Below are 7,556 nucleotides of genomic sequence, written 5' to 3'. Positions count from 1 at the left end.
TCTGCCTCTGTCTGCTTCTCACCCCATGCTTTTTCCACTCTCTGTGCCCCCACCTGCCTGCACTTGCCACCACCTGCCTGCACTTGCTCCCGCCCCTGGCCCCCGCCCCCTGCCTATGCCTCCTCACATCTTGTGCAGCCCCAAGCTCTGGTCTGTGCGGGGGGCGGGGGGCGGGGAGGCGAGTGGCCTGCAGGCCGGTGCACCCAGGAGCCTGCGAAGGGAGAAGGGCAGAGGATGCTGAAGTCTCCAGATGCCACTCCTCCCCAGGGACTCTCCACTTCTCTCACGCATTCCCTTGGCCTAGCAGGGGCTCCTTCCTTCTTCAGTTTCCACCAACCACCCCCAGCTTTCAGAGCCTTTGTTCTGGAAGCCTTTGGGGGTTGTGCCTCTGACATCCAAATCAGCCTGTGCAGGCCTCAGGCTCCCAGGCATCCCCAGCAGCCTTGGGGCCCAGAGAGGCAGGCACCTGTGGAGGCAGCACAGCGAGGGGAGGGGCACAGCCAGACCCTGTGCTCCCAGATGGCTCTTTTTGCTAGGCCAGAGGAAGCACCCTGGGGTGACTACCCCAACTGTCCCCCTTCCCTAAATATGGAGCTTTCAACACCTGTTCTCACATCCCAGAAATGACAAACTGAGAAATGGCAGAGCTGCTATTAGAACCCAGGTCCCCTGGCCCAGGCTCTGGTGGCTGCTCAGTTCTGGCAGACACGAGAGAGCCACATTCCAGGCCACAGGCATGTCCATCAGCCCCGGCAAGTGAGGGCAGTCAGGTGAGGACTGGAGCCCTCCCAGCTGCCTGTGGGCTGCCCTGCCTGGTGTCCAAGGGCCCCTCACAGTCAGCATAACCCACCGCCTTCCCCAGCATTCGCCCCCATGGTCTTGCTGTTGAAGAAGTGTGTTGTGTGCACAGCTGCAGATGCAGCTGGAGAAAAGGATGGCAGTCAAGTCACACAGGTTCAGGTGTGCACACAAAACCAGAGGATGCCTGGATTTGAACGTCAAGGGTGTAGTGTCCTGAGACAGAGAACCAAGACAAAGGGCACACGCAAGGTGAAGGCCAAGGACAAGATCAGATCCACAGTGAGAACAGCTACATCACATCTAGGGCCAGGAGGAGAATTGAGTCCAAGACCCCTCAACCAAGACTGAAGAAACAAAAGACCTGCAGGCAGAGGAGAGAACAACAAGCAAAAGGGATCCAAGAGGAGGGACACCCAGGGGTAGGCCTCGGTCAAGGCTGACAGCAGCCAACAACTCGACCAAGATGGAGGCCAGACCAAAGGCAAGGCTAAGCCCAGGCAACATCAGCGCACGGAGAGGCTGAGTAGGCTCGCTGGGTTCTGGGCAGGCTTGCTGGGTTCTGGGCCTCTGCAACAGACAGCTCGGATGGTTTGGGCCACACCTGGGGTCAGGCCTCTTGGTCCAAGGGTCTAAAGGTTTCTCACTGTTGGAGATAAATGCTCAGTGCTGCAAAGAGAAACCAGCACTCAGGCAAAAGTTTTCTCAGCAAGGCAATTATCTTCTGCAGAAGGGTGCTGTTTGCATCACTCATAATCGCAAGAGCACACCGAACAAAGGAGGGAAAGGGTTTTTATTTCTAATGCAGCCCCTACCTCTATGTCATTCTCTCATGGGCTGGGGTCGGACTGCACATTTTAAATTGACCCAATTGGCTATTTGTGAATACTTTCCCAAATAAGGAAGGGAAGGGGGGGATGTGATTTATAGTGGTGGGACGTGAAGTTTCAAAGGGAGGAATGGGTGTACAGCGGGTAGCAAAGGGAACAGATGTGAGTTATTGCTTAGAGCTGACTGGAAGGTTGTTTGCAGTAACTAGGGGCAAGGAGGCATGGAGAACAAGAAAGTGGAGTTTGAGAACAAAGAACAAGGAAGTTAACAGGCTAAACCTTTGAAGAGGAATTTTATTGTATCTGACACCACTAAGTCACATCAACCTGGTACATGTTACCCCCCATCTAACTTGGGGCTGGGCCAGAAACATTGGAGTTGACTTTTGGGTGTGCGCCTTTCAGAATTTATTTTTATTGTAGTAAAATATACAGAACATAAAAGTTGCCATTTTACCTATTTTTAAGTATAAAATTCAGGGAGATGAAGTGCGTGTGTGTCTGATTTCCCTCGGCATGATGTCATCAGGGTTCCCACGGTGCAGTGCCTGTCAGGATTTCCTTCCTCTTTGAGGCCGAATTCTATATACGTATGTTCCACGTTTTGCTTATTCACTCCTGGATTGAGGACTTAACATTGTAACGACATTAATGGTACCCAGAGCAATCCGGGATTCTACATCATCCCCATCAGAATCGCAGCAGACACTTGGGCTGTTGTGATTAATATCGCTATGAACATGGGGGTACAAACATCTGTTTGAGCCCCTGCTTTCAATTCTTTGGGGTATGCACTCAGAAGTGAAGTCGTTGCATCTTATGGTAATTCTATGTTTAAGTGTTTGAGGAGCCGCCATCCTGGTTTCCATAGCTGCTGCACCACTTTCCAGGCTCTGCCCACCAATGGCACACAGGGGCTCCAGTTCCTCCACATCCTCACCAACACCTGCTGTTTCCTGCATTGTTGATGGAGGCCATCCTAATGGGCGTGAGGCCATTCCTCCTTGTTTTAATGTGCGTTTCCCTGATGCTTAGTGGCATTGAGCATCTTTTCCTGTGCTTACTGGCCATTTGTGTATCTTCTTTGGGGAAATGTCTATTGTTGCATGATGAGCAGGTCTATTCAAACCCATCCCAAAAAGCCAAGGAAGCTGAGAGGCCAAAGAAAGAGGACAAATCAAATTTCTTGGAAGGAAGCATGTAATAGGGACTTATGAACGGAAGCCGTGTCTTGGGAACTGTGAGACGAGACGGTGAATCTCCACACCATTACCACCCACCCCCTGCCCCGAACCAGGGTTTATGTACCATAGGGAGGGGGTTTGCTTGCATCAAGAGGGGCGTGCAGGACAACTGCCTAAGGGCGGGGTTTCTGGCCAGTGCATGCCCTTCTCGTGCCCTTCCACAAGGATGGTAGATCAAATGGAACTGCAGTTAACCAGAAGTCAGCATAGCAGGTGAGCACCCAAGGTGCAGCTGCTTCAGTATTAAGGCTAGGGCGACTGAGGGGAGACAGGCTCAGAGTGGAAGCCACTTACCCTCCTAGGATCTGGGACTCAGGGCCCAGTGCTCCCTCTGCTCTGGGTTTAGGGCTGAGGTCAGAGGCAGCCCTGACCTCCTGCGGGTGGTGGGGTGAGTGGTCCCACCGGGTTCCTGCTGCCCCACCCTCGGGAGGTGGGAGGCCCCCCAGAGACAGGTGTTTCCAGGAGCAGAAGGAGGGAGCCTGGGTTGTGTCCCAGGCCTGGGGCAGAGGGAGAAGCCCAGCGCACAGAGTTTCAATGTCCTGAAGCCTAGGGGAGGGAGGCTGGGTGGTGAGGGGTGAAGTGGGGAGGCCTGCAGGGAAGGGGAGGGAGAGGAAGGGAGGCTGTCTCAGGGCTCTGGACCTGAGCCTCCCGCCCACACCCTGCTAGGAGCTGGGATTTCCCAGTCTCCATGCCCCAGCCCGAACTGGGCCCCCTCCTCTGCAAAGCCCTATCCACGCCCCACTTCCTGGCATCTGCCCACAGATAAGCCTCCAGAGGATGGGCGGCCCATCCAGGCGCTGCCCCTCACCTGTCCCCCACCACTCAGCCCCTGTGGGGACCTGGGGGGTTTGGGGGACGAGGCCCAGGCAGGACCCTGTGCCGCCTCCCCCATCCACAGGCTCTGAACCCCTTGAAGCCCCCGCCCTCTGCAGTGCCTTGCAGGAGTCACCAGCCTGTGGGCCTGGGACCCTTTGACAGCTGTCCATGGTCATGGAAACCCAGCAGCCATGCCAGGCCTGGGCCGGCAGTGCCTCCACCCCTCCGCCGCCTCTGGCAACCCCCAGTAAATCTTCCTTGGGGGGCCCAGCCCCGAGTTTGGGACCCTCCACCCCTCCGCCGCCTCTGGCAACCCCCAGTAAATCTTCCTGGGGGGGGCCAGCCCCGAGTTTGAGACCCTCCAGACTGCTCCTGGATCTCAGGCTGAGTCCAATCCTGGCTGGAAATGAGCACAGGGTGGGGGTGGCCTGGGGAAGCCCCTCCCATCTCAGAGCCCCACCCTGGGGAATTGACTGGGACCCCTTGAAGGCCACAGGCCAGACCCCGAGGGTTAAAAATGGGACAAAGTCTCTGGGCTGAACGCATTTACTCTCCAGCCAGCAGGCTGGGTGATAGGGGTGGGGGGCGGGGCCTGAGGGCTGTCCTGGGCGACCACCGTGCTCTCCTCTAGTTTACCCAGAAGTAGCAGCGTACTGAGTGGGCTGGGCTCACAACAGGGCCTAGAGGAGGGGCCCCAGGTTGAGCAGGCAACCCACCGCCACTGCCTCCCCCTCCCCTCCACTGCCTCCCCCTCCCCTCCACTGCCTCCCCCTCCCCTCCACTGCCTCCCCCTCCCTCCACTGCCTCCCCCTCCCCTCCACTGCCTCCCCCTCCCCTCTACTGCCTCCCCCTCCCCTCCACTGCCTCCCCCTCCCCTCCACTGCCTCCCCCTCCCCTCCACTGCCTCCCCCTCCCCTCCACTGCCTCCCCCTCCCCTCCACTGCCTCCCCCTCCCCTCCACTGCCTCCCCCTCCCCTCCACTGCCTCCCCCTCCCCTCCACTGCCTCCCCCTCCCCTCCACTGCCTCCCCCTCCCCTCCACTGCCTCCCCCTCCCCTCCACTGCCTCCCCCTCCCCTCCACTGCCTCCCCCTCCCCTCCACTGCCTCCCCCTCCCCTCCACTGCCTCCCCCTCCCCTCTACTGCCTTCCCCCCCTACTGCCTTCCCCCTCCACTGCCCTCCCTCCACTGCCTCCCCCTCCCTCCACTGCCCTCCCCCTCCCTCCACTGCCCTCCCCCTCCCTCCACTGCCTCCCCCTCCCCTCCACTGCCTCCCCCTCCCCTCCACTGCCCTCCCTCCACTGCCTCCCCCTCCCCTCCACTGCCTCCCCCTCCCCTCCACTGCCTCCCCCTCCCCTCCACTGCCTCCCCCTCCCCTCCACTGCCTCCCCCTCCCCTCTACTGCCTTCCCCCCCTACTGCCTTCCCCCTCCACTGCCCTCCCTCCACTGCCTCCCCCTCCCTCCACTGCCCTCCCCCTCCCTCCACTGCCCTCCCCCTCCCTCCACTGCCTCCCCCTCCCCTCCACTGCCTCCCCCTCCCCTCCACTGCCCTCCCTCCACTGCCTCCCCCTCCCCTCCACTGCCTCCCCCTCCCCTCCACTGCCTCCCCCTCCCTCCACTGCCTCCCCCTCCCCTCCACTGCCTCCCCCTCCCCTCCACTGCCTCCCCCTCCCTCCACTGCCTCCCCCTCCCTCCACTGCCTCCCCCTCCCTCCACTGCCTCCCCCTCCCCTCCACTGCCCTCCCCCTCCCCTCCACTGCCTCCCCCTCCCCTCCACTGCCTCCCCCTCCCCTCCACTGCCTCCCCCTCCCCTCCACTGCCTCCCCCTCCCTCCACTGCCTCCCCCTCCCCTCCACTGCCTCCCCCTCCCTCCACTGCCTCCCCCTCCCCTCCACTGCCCTCCCCCTCCCTCCACTGCCTCCCCCTCCCCTCCACTGCCTCCCCCTCCCCTCCACTGCCTCCCCCTCCCCACCACTGCCTCCCCCTCCCCTCCACTGCCTCCCCCTCCCCTCCACTGCCTCCCCCTCCCCTCCACTGCCTCCCCCTCCCCTCCACTGCCTCCCCCTCCCCTCCACTGCCTCCCCCTCCCCTCTACTGCCTCCCCCTCCCCTCCACTGCCTCCCCCTCCCTCCACTGCCTCCCCCTCCCCTCCACTGCCTCCCCCTCCCCTCCACTGCCTCCCCCTCCCCTCCACTGCCTACCCCTCCCTCTACTGCCTCCCCCTCCCCTCCACTGCCTCCCCCTCCCCTCCACTGCCTCCCCCTCCCTCCACTGCCTCCCCCTCCCCTCCACTGCCTCCCCCTCCCCTCCACTGCCTCCACCTCTCCTCCACTGCCTCCCCCTCCCTCCACTGCCTCCCCCTCCCTCCACTGCCTCCCCCTCCCTCCACTGCCTCCCCCTCCCCTCCACTGCCTCCCCCTCCCCTCCACTGCCTCCCCCTCCCCTCCACTGCCTCCCCCTCCCCTCCACTGCCTCCCCCTCCCCACTGCACTCCCGCTCCCCCTTTCCCCTCCTCCCCTCTCTTCCTCCCCCGGCTCCCCTCTTGTCTCCACCCCTTCCTTCCCCCACTTCCTCCTGCACACCCCCCACTTCCTTTTGTTACTACCTCCCCATCCAGGTCCCAGGCAAGTATGTGCAAACATTTACAAATATTGATCATACAATGAGCCATAAAAAAAGTATCCACAAAGTTCAAAGCATTGAAATGATACAAAGCGGCTTCTGCATTTGCAGTGTAATTACACTAGAAATAATTGACAAAAGCGCAGAAAATCTTGATCTTTTTGGAAATAAGGAAACATAAATATTTATGAATAAGCCACAGATCACCTAAGAATTTGAAAGGAAAGTCCTGACTTGGTGGTTCATGCCTGTAATCCCAGCACTTTGGGAGGCTGAGGTGGGCAGATCACAAGGTCAGGAGATCGAGACCATCCTGGCTAACATGGTAAAACCTGTCTCTACTAAAAATACAAAAAATTAGCCAGGCGTGGTGGCGTGTGCCTATAGTCCCAGCTACTTGGGAGGCTGAGGCAGGAGAATCACTTGAACCCGGGAGGCAGAGGTTGCAGTGAGCTGAGATTGCACCACTGTGCTCCAGCCTGGGCAACAGAGCAGAGACTCTGTTCCAAAAAAAAAAAAATTGGTGGGGGAAAGGAAGAGAGATCAGACTGTTACTGTGCCTATGTAGAAAAAGGAAGACATAAGAAACTCCATTTTGATCTGTACTAAGAAAAATTGTTCTGCTTTGAGATGCTATTAACCTATAACTTTAGCCCCAACTCTGTGCTCACAGAAACATGTGCAGTATTGAATCAAGGTTTAAGGGATTTAGGGCTCTGCAGGATGTGTCTTGTTAACAATTTGTTTGCAGGTAGTATGCTTGGTAAAAGTCATCACCATTTTCCATTCTGTACTAACCAGGGACACAATGCACTGTGGAAAGCCCCAGGGACCTCTGGCCGAGAAAGCCTGGGTATTGTCCAAGGTTTCCCCCCACTGAGACAGCCTGAGATGTGGCCTCGTGGGAAGGGAAAGACCTGACTGTCCCCCAGCCTGACACCCACAGGGGTCTGTGCTGAGGAGGATTAGTAAAAGAGGAAAGCCTCTTTGCGGTGGAGATAAGACGAAGGCCTCTGTTTCCTGCATGTCCCTGGGAATGAAATGTCTCGGTGTAAAGCCGACCATTCATTCTATTCTGAGATAGGAGAAAACCACCCTACGCTGGAGGCGAGATATGCTGGTGGTGATACTGCTCTGTTACTCTTTGCTGCACTGAGATGTTTGTGTAAAGAGAAACATAAATCTAGCCTACGTGCACATCCGGGCACAGTACCTTCCCTTGAACTTATTTGTGACGCAGATTCCTT

The sequence above is a fragment of the Pan troglodytes genome, chromosome 7, assembly GCF_028858775.2.
Source record: "Pan troglodytes isolate AG18354 chromosome 7, NHGRI_mPanTro3-v2.0_pri, whole genome shotgun sequence".
Lineage (NCBI taxonomy): Eukaryota > Metazoa > Chordata > Mammalia > Primates > Hominidae > Pan > Pan troglodytes.
This window is presented reverse-complemented; position numbering follows the sequence as displayed.